Below are 18,356 nucleotides of genomic sequence, written 5' to 3'. Positions count from 1 at the left end.
GTCCAGTGTTTTTATGCTGAGGCTCTGCAGTTTTTAATCAGTATCAATGACCTGAGTACAGAATACAAGTTGCTACGAATTGTAGACCTTCATCGGAGGAGTGTAACACAGAAGGAGGCCATTTGATGCACCGAGTTTGCTCTGGCTCTTTCAAAAAGAAATCTCCGCTTGCTCTTTTTCATTGTAGCCTGCAATTTTTTTTTTGTTGTTTTCTTTCTGCTTCATCTATTTATTCAATTCCTTTTAAAAGGATACTATGGAACCTGTAGCTGGCATCATGTGAAGCAAATCAATCTGAATCCTAATTACTCAGTAAATTTTTAAAAATTCTTGTCATTTCTTGTTCCTTTACAATCACTTTACATTTGTGCCCTACGATAAGTAAGACTTCAGCCATTAGAAATTGTTTTTCCATTGATTTCTCAAATATCTCCTTAAACCTCTCTGCTATGAGGCACAGAGCTCAGCTTCCCAGTCTCCCCACATAACTAATCCCCAATTTAATATATTTCTCTTTTTGTTTTTAAATTACTGTATCCCTAAAGCCTTCACATTCTCCCTAAAGTGAGGTGCTCCAAATTAGACCATGGTCCAAAATAGCGACAAACCAGTGCTTCTTAAAAACTAGATATAACTTCCTGGTTTTGTGCCAATGTTTATAAAGCCCAGAATCTGATATACTTTGCTAACTTGTCATGCCATCTTCAAAGATTTGTGCACAAATAATATACCAGACTCTGTGTTCTTTCAGCTCCCCACCTTTTATAAAATGCCTCCCCCTCTATGTAAGCATCAGATAGTTTGATAGATAAACCGAGCAGAAAGTACAAATAAGATTGTAAATATTGGAAGGTAAAATGAATCTATCCATCTGAGTGGTGTCAGAACAGATCTGGGTGTGAAAATGGATGCATATGTTCAGCCTGTCTGGTCATAAGGTGCAATCAGTGTAACATTTGAGCGTTATTACCGGGTCAATACAAGAACGGCCTAATGCTGTCTTGCTAAAGCTGCACAGTGTGTTGGCCAATGCACGTCTTTGAACACTGCATTATGTTCTGGACATGAAGGGTCAAACAGAAGTTGCAAATTCTGGAACTGATGTGGAGCAGGACACAAAGCTGATGGCTACTGTAAGCTGATTTATGAGATTTAAAAAAAATTGCTGACTCTTCAAGCCACAGTGAAAGCAAATTAGGAATACATTAGAGGTGCATAAGATGCTAAGTGAAACAGAGAAGGTTAAACCTTAACACCAACTTAAACGCAAAATGAATCTTTGAAAATCTACAGCTCTGAACAAGTTTTTAGTCACCTGTCCTAATATCGGTGTTTGTGTCAAATATCTGATTACACTCTTGTGAAGATCCTTCAGTTTGTTTACCACCGGTAAAGGTGCAACAGAAATACAAGCTGTTGCCATTAATCCATGACTGCAAGACATAGTTACAAACCAATAAATGGCCATTTCAGGTTCAATGTCAGAACGCATTTCAAACAAAAATAACCAATACCTGGAATAGATGCAGCAAAACTGGAATCGTTCTGAGGCCATTAGCTAGGGTAGCACGGTGGCTCAATGGTTAGCACTATTACCTCACCAAGGACCCGGGTTTGATTCCAGCCTTGGGTGAAGTCTGTGTAGAGTTTGCACATTCTCCCCATGTCTGTGTGGGTTTCCTCCAGGTGCTCCGATTTCCTTCCACAATCCAAAGATGTGCAGGTGAGGTGAATTGGTCATGCTAAATTGACCATTGTGTTCAGGGGTGTGTAGGCTAGGTGCATCAGTCAGGGAAAGTGTTTTTTGCTGTTGTATTGCTATAGTCTTACCAGACCATAGCAGCTGCTCTCTCATTAGAGAAAAGTGACTGGCGGTGATTTAACCTGAGAGCCATCAGACCTCGGGCAAGGGACGAGGTTGAGAAGGAGAGTCCTTCATGGTAACCTCAAACCAGTGATGGGAATTGAACCCATGCTGTTGGTATCACACTGCCCTGTAAACCAGCGATCCAGCCAACTGAGCTGAACCAATTCCCTCAGAAAACGTACAGCAATAGGATAGGAGATGGGTCTGGGTGGGTTACTCTTCGGAAGGTTGGTGTGAACTTGTTGGACTCAATGGCCTTTTTCCACACTGTAGGGATTTGATGATGTCCTGAATCCAGAATGTTTATGGAGGATGAGATGGATAGGTCAAATAGCTTCCTTCAGTTGTACACTGTGCTCTCTGAGTTTGTACACACAGCAAACCTCCCTGAGCCACTGGAGGGGAAGAATCTAATCAGTTGTCTGTAAAGTTTGATGGCATTGCCATTGCTCCCTCATCCTGGGGTTATTATTGACCAGAAACTGAACCAAAAGTAGCATAGTGGCTCAGAATTCTCTTAACGAATAACCTACCTCCTGTCTCCCCAAGTGCCCACTATCTAAATGGCACAAGTCAGAGTATGATAGAATAATATCCGCTCACTGAGATAAGTGCAGCTCCAATAGCACTTGAGCTTGACACCAAGCCAAAACAGCCCCCTTGGTTGGCACCCAATCCAGTGCCATATTGTTTGACCCAATCCACCCCATTCAACATTCACTCTGTCACCAATACATAATGGCAGCATTGTGTACCATCTTCACAATGCATTGTAGCAACTCACCAAAGCTCTTTGAAAGCACCTTTTAAAGCTGTTACCTCTACCTTGAAGTAGATACATGGGAACACCACGTCCTGCAGGTTACTCTCCAAGCCATTCACCATCCTGACTTGGAAATATATCACCGTTCCTTCAGGGTCAATATCCTGGACCTCCCTCCCAAACAGCATTGTGGGTCTACCTACAGCACACGGACTGCAGCTGTTTGAGAAGACAGCTCATCGCAACCTCCAATTAGGGATGAGCAATAATTGTTGGCCTTTTAAATTGATTTAAATATTAGGATGTAAAAATAAATTATTTTAGCTTTGTATCAGCAAATGACAGCCTTAATGACAACAATGACTGCCCTGGGCATTTCAGCGGCGTCAACAAAATACAAATTTCTTCATAACAGTCTTATGGAGAGCTCTCATTCCTGATGTGGAGAAACTGCTCTTTGAGCCTTGTTCTGCAATGCGAAGGTATTTCAAACACTTTGAGAAGAGTTTCATTTGGTGATTTACACATCTTTTTAATGCTCTCCATCACATCCAGTACACTGAAGTTGAATTCCCTTTTTCTGCTTTGGAAAGAAATCTAGGGGACATCATAGACCCTAAGGTCACTGATTTGTTTACAAAGTCAACATTGTAAAGTCAGCCCCTGTTCCCCACATAATTGTTAAGACATCATGTAGGCACACATTTTCTCACAGATGAAAGCAGCAAGTTCAATAGATAGCCACAATCCACTCTACCCCATCATATAACGAGTGTAAACAAAGACAGGTCTTAACACTTAAGTATCTGCAACCAATAGATACATTTTCCTCTTTTTAATCAAAAGAGTGATAATCGAAAGTTAAGATCTTGTTCCATGACAGCTTTGTTGCAATTTTTAAAATTATTTTGAATGGACATCTGCCAGAGACAAATGGTGGGAATTATAAAAGTATTAAGAGGGTATATGACAAATTGCAGCCTGCTTAGTTTAAGGAAAAAAAACTTCCACAGTAATTGTGTAACAGCTTAGACTTACACTTCAGTGCAATAAGGGAGTGCTGCATTGTCAGAGGTGCCCTGTTTCAAATGAGGTATTCAACCAAGTCCTCTGTCTATGCAAGTAGGTATACAGCCATTTCAGCACAATATTTTCAAGGAGAGGAAATTATCCCATTGTCCTTGCCAAGTTTTATCCTTCAAGTAGCAACACCAAAACAAGTATCCTGCCCATTTATCAATATTGCTGATTGTTCAATGTTCCAGAGCACAAAGAAACTATCATGTTTGTCTACATCGTTTGAAAACAAGGAATCCTGAGGATGTAAAAAAGCACCATATAAATGTCAGTTCTTAAATTTTTGGTTAAAAATAAGTGTCTTGTTAATTAATTTATACATTTATACCTGGAAAGCAGCGATTTTTCCACTAAATGTTTTGTGCGTGTACCCACACAGCATAGAATGCTTCAGAGTAGTGGTTCACCACACCTTCTCAAGGACACTTGGGGATGGGAAACAGATACTGACTTAGCTTGAGACTCTTGAACAAACATAAAATGTCTGCTCAAACGAATGTGCTTGTTTATATCCTAGTAGGACGTAATTAAGGAAGAAATTCTTAAGCTTTTCACAAATTTGGCATGTCACAAAGTGTTTTTATAACCAACTAAATACTTTGAAGTGTGGTCATTGTTGTGACACCAGAACCTCTGAGCTGCCAACTTCCTGTGCTGGGCCCTTTGTGCATTTTGTGGACTTCACCTGACGAAGGAACAACCTCTGAAAGTGCGTGATTTTAAGTAAACCTGTTGGACTATATAACCTGGTATCGTATGACTTCTGACATTGTCCACCCCAGTCCAACACCAGCACCTCCCCATCAATTTGTGGAGTGGCTCATACAATGTTGCTCACCTCCAAGGACTGTACCTCCACAATCTAAGTGATGGATTAATCGCAATAAACTTAGCCAATAAGGACGCTAATGCTAGGCTTCATGGAGTTTCATTGGCTAGATAATATAAAAATACAGGTGAAAGTGAGGACTGCTGATACTGGAGATCAGAGTCAAGATTAGAGTGGTGCTGGAAAAGCACAGCAGGTCAGGCAGCATCCAAGAAGCAGGAATGATGAAGGGCTTTTGCCTGAAACTTTGATTTTCCTGCTCCTCAGATGCTGCCTGACCTGCTGTGCTTTTCCAGCACCACTCTAATCTTGAATATAAAAGCACAGGCAACACCAGAGCCAATTTACCCACAGTAAACTCCCACAACAGCAAATGTGTTTCTTTCACCGTTGGTTGAGGAAAAAAATAAAGGCCTAAGCCATGGAGGCATAACAACAACTATCACTATGACAACTGAGTTCAAGTAAGTCATTTAATATTTATGCTTTGTAGAGAAAACAAAACATGTATCATAATTTGTGAATTGCAACTGCACTCCAGATTATTAAAACCCCATTATTTTCTTCTGATGCCTCTTTTGAAAGAACAAAATCAGAAAGACTGCACTAATATAGCATTTTTCACCATCTGAGGAGATCCCAAAGTGCATCCAATTAAGTACTTTTCATGTCCACCCACTATTATAATAAGCAGCCAAATTCTAACCAGCAAATTCCCATATATGGCAATGTCATAATGACCAGGCATGTTGATTGCAAGATAAATGTTGATCAGGGCATTTATTCTTTGACAGGATATGGAGGTTATTTTTGTATATCCCTAATTTCCCTTCAACTGAGTGACTTTCTTAGGCCTTCATTTAGGGCAGTTAGAAGTCAATCATATTTGGGTTTTGTGTCTCGCATTGACCAGACCAGGCAAGGAAGGCAGATTTCCTTCCAAAAGAGAACCAGATGGGTTTTCAACAATCAATTTGTTTCATGGTCACCATTGCTGAGACTGGTTTCTAATTCCAGATCTTGTTAATTAATTAAACTGAGACAAACTGCCATGTTGGGATTTGAACCATGTTCCCAGAGGAACAAATTCCGCTTCAAATACAGCGGAATTACTTCCCTGCTTTTCTTTTAGGTCAATGTTTCCTCTGACATGGCAGATTCAATTTAACACCAAATCTGAAAGATGGCACCTTCAACGGTCATGATTTAGAGATGCCAGTGTTGGACTGGGGTGGTGGTTGACCACCACCTGACGAAGGAACAGCGCTCCAAAAACTAGTGTGCTTCCAATTAAACCTGTTGGATTATAACCTGGTTTTGTGTGATTTTTAATCTTCAACAGTGCACTCCTTACAGCGAACACAATGGCGGTCTTCTGATGCTGTAGGTAGTGTCCTTGCCTCTGAGCCAGAAGCTCTGGGTTTGAGTCCCACCCCAAGACCAAGTGGTCAAGGAAGGTGCATTTCTAATGTAGTCAATCATTCCTATTGCAGATGATAAAAGAGTGGGAGAGTCTTCTGGACAGACAGACCTTGACAGGCCAGAACATTCCTAGTGAAGGACACGGACGTCAGTACGTGCTTAGTCTGTCCGTGAGAAGAAGAAATGTCAAGTGCAGAAATAGAAAGCTAACTGAAAATATCTAAGTTTAGGTAGAAAAGGATGGATGAAGCTCATCTGGCGCATGAGCCGTTTGGTTTAAGTGCTCCGTGAATTCTGTGTATTGCATAAACCCATGTAAACCTGAGCTCATCTGAATCGCTGCTGATTGTATCATAACTTGCACCCAAGTTCGAACTTTGGTGAACCACATCAAATCCTTTAATCAGGCAATACTTCAATTTTCAAATTCTTCCCCTTGTTTTAAAATTGCTAATGATGGAAGTGTCATCTGCTACCTCAGCCTTAATTGATGGGAATCCCTTCCTAAATCACTCTTGTCTCATTAACTTGCATTCCCCGTTAGGTTTGTAAAGCACATCTTATCTCTGTGACCTTTAGTTACCAGCCCGAAATTATTTCTTCAACATTCACACATGGGTTGTGGGCATCGCTGGCTAGGCCGGTGCTTATTGCCCAACCTCTACTAGTTCTGGAGAAGGTAATGGTGAGCCAGCTTCTTAAACTGCTACCATCCTCATAGTGTAAGGACATCCAAAGTGTGTTCAGGCAGGAGTTCCAGGATTTTGAGCCTGTGATACATTTCCAAGTCAGGATAGTAAATAGGTTAGATTACCTACAGTGTGAAAACAGGCCTTTTGGCCCAATAAGTCCACACCAACCCTCCGAAGAATAACCCACCCAGACCCATTTCCATCGAACTAATGTACCTAACACTATGGGCAATTTAGAACAGCCAATTCACCTTACTAGCACATCTTTAGACTGTGGGAGGAAACCAGAAGGAAACCCATACAGACACAGGGAGAATGTGCAAACTCCACACAGTCACCTGGAATTGAACCTGGGTCCCTGGTGCTGTGAGACAGCAGTGTTAACCACTGAGCCACCCCTAGCTTGGAGCTGAACAGGAAGGGGCTGGTGTTCCCATGTATCTGCTGCCCTTGTCCTTCTGGATGGGTTTGGAAGGTGCTGATGGACGAGACTTGATGAGTTGTCCTCATATTTCTCGACGTGGCTCGATGTCAAATTTTGTTCCCAAGAAGTGCTTGGAGGCATTTTGCACTGAGAAGGCGCTATAGAAATGCAAGTCATTATTGTTGCGAAAGCGAAGTTTTTGTTCGCACCTTGGTGGGTGGCAAATGTTGAAAACCAGAACAGCTGAAAGAAAAAGAGAGAGAGAGAGAGAGAGCTTGACCATTCCTGGGCTTTCAACACAACACACAGCTGTGAAGCTAATCCAAGTGTCTTCCCCACCCCGCGGGCAATCTCCAACTGTCCCAGGTCAGCCTGAAAGGACAACTGGTTTCTTCAGAAAACCTTGCAGCATAACCGGGAGGTGGGAATTGCATCTGTGAGGGGGCGGGCTGCAAAAAGAAATGTAGGAACAGTTTGTAACTAAACCTGACCTGCACTAATCTTAACTCTCAACAGCTTCCGTTCCTGCTCTGTGCCAACTGCTGGAGATTTTGTGCGGGAGGGGGGGGGGGGGGAGACTAACGTGATTTCCTGGCCAGCTGCAGATGAAGCGCTTTTGATTTCATTTTATAAGCCTCCCCCCCCCCACCCCATGCTATTGATGATTGATTTTAGCTTTATTCTTCTCCCTCCAATGCTGCCCCTTGAAATTGAACCTCCACCTCTTCGTTCAGTTTCACTCCAGCCTCTGCTCGTCCTTCCCCAGTTTCCTTCTCGTTTTTATCAAACTTTAACAATTCTGGCTCAGAGTCACCGGCCCCATTATCGCTCAGCGGAAACTCTGGATAGTAAAGTGGGTCTGAATTTGCGGTTACGTTTGTGAGGAACGCTTGAAGGGGAGATGGGATGGGGCGAGGAAATAACGCCACAGAAAAAGACAAAAAGTACTGAACCCCTCCCCCCACCCACTAGTCTTGCATATTTCACATTTGCACTTTAAAGACAGTCACTCCAACCTCCAGACAGCAAGAGCCAGTTGTGATACTCAGTTACGGATGTTAAACAAAACCACTCATTGACCTGAGGTTTTAAGCGTGCAAGTGTTTACTATTTCTCGCTCCCTGACCTCAGCAGTTTGGATGTAGCAATTAATTTCCTCACTGCCTCCCCCCAGAATAGACAGCCCAGTGTTTTACACACTTGCACGCAGTTCCTCGTTTGAATAGTGACAGAATATTCATTGCAACTGCGGTACTGAGGGAGCACTGCATTATCCCAGGTGCCGGCTTTCAGATGATACATTACAACCGAAGGCCCACCTACCTGCCTGGTCTGGTGAGTGTAAAATATCCCATCATCCAAGTAGGACAGGGGAACTAACTCTAGTGTCCAGGCCAATATTTACCATTCAAGCAGCATCACAAAAATAGATCATCTAGTCATTACAAAATTGCTGTCTGTGGGATTGTTACTCTGTGTATTCTGACTGTTTCAAACGTTACAACATGGACTACATTTCAAAAGAAAGCGCTTGATAGACTTCCTACAGGGAGGAAAGAGACCATTCAGCCTATCAAGCCTGTTGCTGTGAGGCAGTAGTGTTAACCACTGATCCACTATGCCACTTTGTTGACTGTGAAGTTATAGAGTCATAGAGATGTACAGCTTGGAAACAGGTCGAGTCCCATTTCGCCATATCCCTCTAAACCCTCCCTATTCATCATATACCCATCCAGACATCTTTTAATTGTTGTAATTGTACCAGCCTCCACCACTTCCTCAAACAGCACATTCCATACACGCACCACCCTCTGCATGGCAAAGTTTCCCCCGAGGTCCATTTTAAATTCTTCCCCTCTCACCCTAAACCTATGCCCTTTAGTTCTGGGCTCCACTTCCCAGGGAAAAGGCTATTCACCCTATCCATGCCTCTCATAATTTTATAAACCTTGTGATATGTCATGAGCATGAAACATGCTGGATAAATGCAAGTTCTTCTGTCCTTTACTGTGTGGTAATCCTCCTAATCTTAAAAGAAAGAAATTTACAGTGAACAACAGTAGAAAGAACTGCATTTACATAGCACCTTTCACAGTCTCAGGCCACCTCAAGTCATTTACATGTAAGGTAGAAAAGATGGTGACGTGCTCACAGTTGCTGAGGAAGTATAAGTGATTGTCTGATTAACGTGGCTAGGTAGATTTTTTTTGACCTATTTCCCTAAAATTTCCAGTTTGATTGAAGTAAATATGCTTTATTAATCATTCAATGACAAAAGCTGGCTGTGACACGTATAACACTTTTGACTGGATTTTGGTGGTCAAATTACTCTGCTTCAACCACACCCAGGGTAGATGTTGAAGTTGTGTTTACAACACCTCCCAGCATTGCGAAAGCTAAAGAACAGAGAGAAAGACTTGCTTTATTCAATGCTTGGTCACAGCCTCAGGATATCATTATGCAGCCATTGAAGCACTTTTGAAATGTTAGAAGGTTGAATACGGTACCCAGCTAGATGTTTGCACACAGCAAGGTCCTGTCAACAGATAAATAATATGGAAGTGAGTAAATCAGCTGTTTTAATGTTAGTGGTTGAGAGATAGCTATTGGCTATCTTATGCTCTTCATTCAAGTCACCCCTCACTCTCCTAATGTCCAGTGAGAACAAGCTCAGTCTGTTGATGCCTGACCTGCTGTGATCTCCAGAATTTTTTGTTTACAGCTCAGTCTGCTCTCTCTTTCCCCATAAGACACGCACTCATTCCAGGTATCAATCTAGAAAACCTCTTTTGAATCACATCCAGTGTATTTGCATCTTTCCTAAATAAGGAGATCAAAACTGTTCAGTCTTTGAGAAGTGGTCTCACCAGTGCACATTATTCCTTCAAAGAACAAAAATAAATTGGTCAAAGATGATTTTCTTTCACGAAATCATGTTGATTCTTCCACATTACCTTGCGTTTTTCAAATACCCCAACTATAACTTCTTCAGAGATCGATTCTAATCTCTTCCCCACAAACAGACATCAAGCTAACTGACTTTTCATTTCCTGTTGTCTGTCTCTCACCCTTTTTGAACAGAGAGGCTTTATTTGCTACTTGGCTGTCTAAAGGTCCTTTCCAAAATCTAGGGAATTATGAAAAATTAATAGCAATGCAGTAGCAATTATGTTTAAGACTCTAAGATAACGTGCATCTGAACCTGGTGATTTGTCAGCCCAACAGCTCCCTGTTAGCTCAGTACCACTTCCCTGGAGATTGTAATTTTGCCACGTTCAATGAATTATAGAATCATAGCATCCCTACAGTGTGGACACAGGCCATTTGGCCCAACAAGTCCACACCGACGCTCCGAAGAGTATCCTACCCAGTCCTATTCCCCTACCCTATTACTCTACATTTCCCCTGACTAATGCCCCTAACTTACACATCCCTGAAAACTATGGGGCAATTTAGCTTGGCCAATTCACCTAACTTGCATGTCTTTGGACTTTGGGAGGAAACTGGAGCACCCAGAGGAATCCCATGCAGACACACATTTCTTCTCTTCCTTCCTCCTCCTAATTTACAACTCTGATCAGAATATTCTTCTTTCCTATGCAGTGATCCTTTATCATTCCATCGCTTTGTGCTTTAGTTAATAGTCTCTTATGTGAAATCTTACTAAATTTGTTCAACGTTTTTTAATGGGATGTGGGCATTACAAAGCCAGGTCAACACTTGTTGCCTGCTGCTAATTGCCTCTTGAGAAGATGGCAATAAGTCATTGTCTTGGCCTGCTACAGTCCATTGGGTCCTCTAGTGCTGCAACCCCTAGAAGAGGGCTTCCAAGATTTTGACCCAGTGACAGTGGTGGAATGGGTGAAGTGATTTCCAAATCTGGATGCTGTCTGGTTTGGGAATGAACATGGAAGTAGTGGTGTTCCTCTGTATCTGCTGCTACTGCTGGGACTAAAGAGCTCTCTGAAATGGGATCTTAGCTCGAGTGAGGAGCAGAATTCCAGTCTTCGGCCAATTCATGATCTTGGAGTGGAGGAATGGGTGACATTCAGGGAAACCAGGCTTCTGAAGAGTCCAAATCTTATGTTTCCACCCTCAAACTAGATCAAAGTTATGGGTCATAAAAATAACATGGTGACAGATGAACCCAATTGAGAATTCAGGAGAAAATTCTCTAACCAGAGAGAAGTTAAAATGTGGAGTTCCCTCCCACAGGGACTACAAGGTTAAGTCAAATTGTGTCAGTACCTTTAAATAGAAATTAAACAAGTCCATTAAGGAGAAAAGAATAGAAGGACAGGTTGATAGGATGAAATAAGGAGGTTGGGTGAAGACTTGCATGGTACATAAACACCAGCATAAGCCAATTGGGTTGATTGGCCTATGTCTTACCTTTGGGTTTTATTTAATAAATTGCAATTTTGTGACTGAAAGACAGCAATGCTAACCACTGAACCACAGGGGAGGAGATAAATAGCAGTACCATCAGGTAATCCATCACATTGTATTTTGTCTGAGCTTGTTGTGTGCAAATTGGCTGTCACGATTCCCACATTGTCTACACCTCATAATGCTCCATTGCCGATAAAGCATTTTGGAATACCTGGAGTTCAAGGCAACTGCTGTACAAGTGCACAGCTTTCTTTCTATCAGCTCCAAGTCATTCACAGTCCCAACTTGAAGAGGTTGTTATTTCCTCGTCATGTCGGAGGCAACATCTAGCTATTCTTTCCTTAAGGGAACTGATACACAAACAAGACCAAACACCTTTTCCATTCCACTTATATAGGCAGTAGGCCCTATCTTGACCACATTGTGTGAGTTAAGAAAATGCTACAATTATAATCGACTCAATTTATCGGCAGTTTTGATCAGTTACTTTGTACTCTCTGATTGTACTAATATCATTGCAATTACTCTGCCTGAATAGCCATAAATTTCAAAGGAGATTTAGTCCATTTGTTGTGAAAATAAATCATTTTGATCACCAAATGGATGAAACCCCGGATAACATTGTAAGAAGCAAATGTTGAAAATAAGGAAACACTTGCTATACATGTAGGGTTAAAATAGGCCTATTGAATAATCAGCTATCACAATAAGTCATTTAATCAAAATGATTACAAGGACTAGTTGAAACAGGTAGTTTTCAAAGTAATGATTTAACTTACGTCTTTTTAGAAATGTTTTATTTTTTTCTTTAAGCTTCACAACAGGTGATCCTAATTTGATAATCCACTTGCTGCATAGTGTCGAGTGTAAGTTCATGTTTTGTGATGCACAGTTCAGGACTAAAGGCCGCAATTATGTAAGAAGTTGTCTTTTGATCAACCAGATAACCTTAACACTTGACACACCGTTAAAAAGAATCAAAGTGGACGTTCCATCTATATTTGCTTAGCACACCTCCTGTAGATGTGAGGTTGGCCAGGCTCATTTTCTCTGCTGTCTTGAGTAATTTTCATGCAGTGTGTGTGTAGTTGCCATAAGGATTGAGCAGTATTAGATATGCACTTGTCTCTGCAGTAGCCCCTTGTCTTTAAACCAGGTAAAGGTAGGCTAAAGGCCCCTGATTAACCCAAGCCAAAACTCCAGGGCAAGGCTTCCCAAAGTGGGAGGCAAAAATGGCGAAAGGGAGGACTGCAAATGCTGGTGATCAGAGTCGAAAGTGTGGTGCTGGAAAAGCACAGCCGGTCAGGCAGCATCCGAGAGCAGGAAAATCTGATTCCTGATGAAGGGCTTTTGCCCGAAACGTTGGTTTTCCTGCTCCTTGGATGCTGCCTGACCTGCTATGCTTTTCCAGCACCACTCTAATCTTGATTCTCTTCCCAAAGTGGGAGTCAGGATTTCAAATAGTCCCAAAGTTTGAGCTTGCAGGCTCAGAGGTAGAAATAGCTACCATGCAATTCTGTTACACCCAGCCCCCTCCTCACCTCACCACCTCCAGCTCATCCACTCTCCTACCCCCTCCCCACAACATACACATACACCCTCACTCTCACAAGCCTTCGGTGCTTTGCCCGCGCCTGTCATCGGTTGAGTCCAATTCATTGAATGTTTTCAAGAAGGAGTTAGACATAGTTCTGAGGGCTAAAGAAATTCAAAGGTCTGGGGACAAAGTGCGAACAGGATGTTGAGTTGGAGGAACAGCCACAATCAGATCAAATGGTAGAGTAGTCCTGAAGGCCGAATGATGTATTGTGTTTCTATGCATGTAGATTCAGGTCCTTGAGATTGCTGTGCTCCAAAATGTCAAAGAGATGTCTGATCAGGTCAATGATTATTTTTCAGAAAAGGTATTTATTTTAAGAAAGATTAGGATTTATTACTCTTTTAAAGAAAGATAAATATGTGTTATTTACTGAAAGCAGCAGAATTGTTTCATTAGGTTGCACTACGATGTTCAATGCCTCCTTTTGAATATTGATGCATTGGCATTCAGAAAATGCAGGATGCCAATTCCTATCACTACTGGCCTTGTTACTTGGCATGACTGATTCAGGTTAAGAAGAAACCATTCCCACCATTACTTGTCTTTTTTTTAATAAATATTTTTATTGAAAACCTTTTTATATCTTTTACGAAACATTTATAAAAAAGAAAAAGAATAACATCTTCAAAACAGAAAAAAAGGCAGTACAAAAAAGGCCATAACACACTACCATTGTTAATAAACAACCTACTATTCGACCAAAGCAAACACATCTACTTTACTTAAACTAAACTACAAACATATTAAATAAATACTAACTTAAACTAAATTCAAATAACTTAAATTAAATAATATCTCACAACTTTATTCTATCTCACTCGTCACACCTCCACTGAGGCTCCCATCCCTTGGAGCACCATCTACAGTACCCATATTCTCTTTCCCCCAGTCTCCTCCTCCTGGGGCTCCACAGGCACCCATACTGATTCCCATGGTTATACCACGGCCTTGATTAGTATTGCCGATAAGTCATCATCAATGTAATTTATAAAGGGCTACCACGCCTTGTAGAACTGTTCCGTTTTGTGGTGCACCATATTTGTGAGGTAGTCTTGGGGGAGATGTTCCATCACCAGCTTATGCCACCCCATTAGACCTAATGGTTTTTCTGGCGTCCAATTCACCAGAATGTTCTTCCTCACACAGTGGGTGAGAATATTACACAACCTCTTCCCATATTCCCCCATAGAGGGCAAATTTGGCAATCCCAAAACAAGAAATACCGGATCCACGGTAATTTCAATCCCCAGGATAACCTTTAGCTCCCTTACCTTAGCATTCCAGTACCTCTGGATCTTACAACAGGACTAGTAACAGTGTGTAAGAGGTCCTATACTAATTTTACATTTGGGACACCCTGATGATACTCCTCTCTTGAACTTACCTAGCCTCTCTGGCGCCATATGAGCCTTGTGTAAGATCTTCAATTGCATGGCCTGCGCTCTGTTACATACTGAGATTTTCCTTACATTCCCCCAGATGTCATAAGACCATAAGACATAGGAGCGGAAGTAAGGCCATTCGGCCCATCGAGTCCACTCCGCCATTTAATCATGGCTGATGGGCATTTCAACTCCACTTACCCGCATTCTCCCCGTAGCCTTAATTCCTTGTGACATCAAGAATTTATAAATCTCTGGCTTGAAGACATTTAGCGTCCCGGCCTCCACTGCACTCTGCGGCAATGAATTCCACAGACCCACCACTCTCTGGCTGAAGAAATGTCTCCGCATTTCTGTTCTGAATTGACCCTCTCTAATTCTAAGGCTGTGCCTACGGGTCCTAGTCTCCTCGACTAACGGAAATAATTTCTTAGCGTCCACCCTTTCCAAGCCATGTATTATCTTGTAAGTTTCTGTTAGATCTCCCCTTAACCTTCTAAACTCCAATGAGTTCAATCCCAGGATCCTCAGCCGTTCCTCGTATGTTAGACCTACCATTACAGGAATCATCCGATTGAATCTTCGCTGGACACGCTCCAGTGTCAGTATGTCCCTATTGAGGTGTGGGGCCCAAAACTGAACACAGTACTCCAAATGGGGCCTAACCAGAGCTTTATAAAGTCTCAGTAGCATATTGCTGCTTTTATATTCCAACCCTCTTGAAATAAATGACAACATTGCATTTGCTTTCTTAATCACAGATTCAATGTGCATGTTTACCTTTAGAGAATCCTCGACTAGCACTCCCAGATCCCTTTGTACTTTGGCTTTATGAATTTTCTCACCGTTTAGAAAGTAGTCCATGCCTGTATTCTTTTTTCCAAAGTGCAAGACCTCGCATTTGCTCACATTGAACTTCATCAGCCATTTCCTGGACCACTCTCCCAAACTGTCTAGGTCCTTCTGCAGCCTCCCCACTTCCTCAGTACTACCTGTCTGTCCACCTAACTTCGTATCATTGGCAAGCTTCATTAGAATGCCCCCAGTCTTTTCATCCAGATCATTAATATATAACATACCTCCGGTGAAATATCCATTCCTACTCTTTTTGATTACCACTTCATTTGAAAGCAGTGAACTTATTGTAAAGCTCTATATCATCTTGTTTAGCCCTGAATCAAGGACTAGGCTCAACTCTGATTTCCATATTATAAAAAAATCATGGAAACACTTGGTGCAAAGTTGGAAATAAGGTTTACAAAGGTCATATCATAAAAGAGAGGTTATGACCATCAGGAATGATTAAGGGAGAGGGGAATGACCCAACAGAGATCTTTAAAATGTTATGATTTGGAGATGTCGGTGTTAGACTGGAGTGTACAAAGCTGGAAGTTTTTGTTGCAAACGTTTCGTCCCCTGGCTAGGCGACATCATCAGTGCTTGGGAGCCTCCTGCGAAGCGCTTCTTTGATGTTTCCTCCGGTGTTTATAGTGGTCTGTCCCTGCCGCTTCCGGTTGACAACTGGCAGGGACAGACCACTATAAACACCGGAGGAAACATCAAAGAAGCGCTTCGCAGGAGGCTCCCAAGCACTGATGATGTTGCCTAGCCAGGGGACGAAACGTTTGCAACAAAAACTTCCAGCTCGGCGAACAGAACCACAACAACGAGCACCCGAGCTACAAATCTTTGCACAAACTTTGGAGTGTACAAAGTTATAAATCACACAACACCAGGTTATAGTCCAACAGATGTAATTGGAAGCACTAGCTTTCGGAGCGTCGCTCCTTCATCTGAAATCTAGTGCTTCCAATTAAACCTGTTGGACAATAACATGGTGTTGTGTGATTTTTAACTTTAAAATGTTGAAAGGGTACAACAGTGTTGATGTGGAGAAGACATTTCTACTTACGGGAGATACCTTAAAAAGGGGGTCATAGATATAAATTAGTCACCATTTCTCCAAAAGAGAATGTGAGAGGTGAATAGTATAGAAACATTAAAGGGGAAGTATAGCTTGAAGAGGACAGGAATGGAAAAATATACAGATACTATGAGAGGAAGTAGTCAGAAGGACTCTCATGTAGAGCAGAAACATTGGATAAATGACCTGTTTCCATGCTGCAGGAATTTCTATGTGACTCTAGTATCTATGCCCCTGTTAAGACTGAAGGCAAGTTCATTCCTTTAGCTATTGGCTTTACTGAATAGGTTTAGCTCGGTTGGCTGGATCGTTGGTTTACAGAGCAGTGTGATGCCAACAGTGTGGGCTCAATTCCCGACACCGGTTGAGGTTACCATGAAGGGCTTTCCTTCTCAACTGCTTCCCTTGCCTGAAGCCTGCAGGTTAATCACCACCAGTCACTTCTCTCTCTAATGAGAGAGCAGCACCAATGGTTGCAGCAACCTGAAGGCTCAGTGGTAAGGCTCTCAATGTCTGAGCTGCAAGGTTCTGGACTCAAGACACATTCCAGGCTTTGAGTATAAAATCAAGGCTGACATTTCCATTGTACATAACTGTACCAAGGGGAGTGCCACATTGTTCAAGGCCTTTCAGATAAGACGTTAAAACATAGCTTCACAGGGAGGTGATGGCTTAGTGGTATTATCACTGGACTGTTAATCCTCAGACGCGGGTAATGTTCTGGGGGTCTGAGTTTGAATCCTGCCATGCAGGTAGGGAAATCTGAATTCAGTAAAAAAAAATCTGGAATTAGAAGTCTAATGATGACTGAGTCCATTGCCAATTGTCAGGGGATAAAACCTATCTGGGTCACTAATGTCCTTTAAAGAAGGAAACTGCCATCCTTACCTTGTCTGGCCTACCTGTGACTCCAGACCCACAGCAATGTGGTCAACTCTTAACTGTCCAGTGGGCCATTAGGGATGGGCAATAAATGCTGACCTAACCAGTGATGCCCTCATCCTGTGAATGAAATTATTTTAAAAGTTTGGTGGATGTAAAAGGATCTACAGTAAGGAAGAGCAGGGGAGATATTCCCAGGGTCCAGGCTCACTTTCATCTCTCAATCAACATTTAAACAAGTCATTTCTTTGTTTAATTTGTGGGAGCTTGTTATATACATATTAGCGGTTTCATTTCTGACATTACAACACTTCAGAATTATTTTAGTAGCTGCAAAATGATTTGCGATGCCAGGTGGTCATGAAAAGGGCTATATAAATGTGTGCTTTGTTTTCATCTCTAGATTCTGTTGAGATATGAGCATTAGTAATATTGCTTCATGTTAATAGGTAGCTTCCTCTGTCAGTAGAGATTGAAATGGCAGAGGTCTCTTTGGGTAGCTGAAATATGTAGGACCACGAGGCTGTCCTACCAAATTTGAATCTGTTCCAAGGGAGTGAAAGTCTTCATTACCATTTACCTTACTATTTCTGTGGGGATTGCAGCCGAGAAATAAAAAATGGGATAGGCCTCTTTAATGCTTGTAAAAATGATTAAATTTTGTGGCTAAGGTATTGGCAGATTATTTAGTGAAAGTTTCCTAAGAAAGATAGAGCATAGATTTGGTTTGGAAGGTGCTGTCTAAGGTGAATTTTGTATAAAGTCAAAAGTCACTTGACACTGGAATATAGTCAACAGGTTTATGTGAAACCACAAGCTCCTTCCTCAGGTAGCGAGGTGTCATGTGATTTTTCACTTTGTCCACCCAGTTCAATACTGGCACCTCCACATAATGAATTTCTTATGGATCTTATAGATGGTACTCACTGCTGCTACCTGAATATTGGTGATGATGGGAGTGAATGTTTGTGGATTTGGTTCCAAATAAGTGGGCTGCTTTTTTCTGGTGGGTATCAAGCATCCTGAGTGTTACTGAAGCTGCACTCAACCAAGTAAGGAGGAAGTATTCCATCACCCACCTGACTTGTGCCTTGTAAATGTT

At 41.9% G+C, this 18,356-nt stretch overlaps 1 long non-coding RNA gene across 1 annotated transcript in view; it reads left to right on the top strand.

Annotated features, from left to right (window-relative positions):
- Positions 1-8,303: 8,303 nt before the first annotated feature.
- The window catches only part of LOC122559829 (uncharacterized), a 33,368-nt gene continuing 23,315 nt past the window's right edge, over positions 8,304-18,356 (top strand). The window contains exon 1 of the long non-coding RNA XR_006314567.2: positions 8,304-8,409. This is a non-coding gene — a long non-coding RNA (uncharacterized LOC122559829). The remainder of the gene's footprint in view (positions 8,410-18,356) is intronic.

This window comes from Chiloscyllium plagiosum, unplaced genomic scaffold (genome assembly GCF_037043375.1).
Source record: "Chiloscyllium plagiosum isolate Xiang-an unplaced genomic scaffold, Cpla_swu_hap1 HiC_scaffold_19, whole genome shotgun sequence".
Taxonomy (NCBI): Eukaryota; Metazoa; Chordata; class Chondrichthyes; order Orectolobiformes; family Hemiscylliidae; genus Chiloscyllium; species Chiloscyllium plagiosum.
Note: the sequence above shows the minus strand (reverse complement) of the source record. Positions and strands in the feature narration are given on the sequence as shown.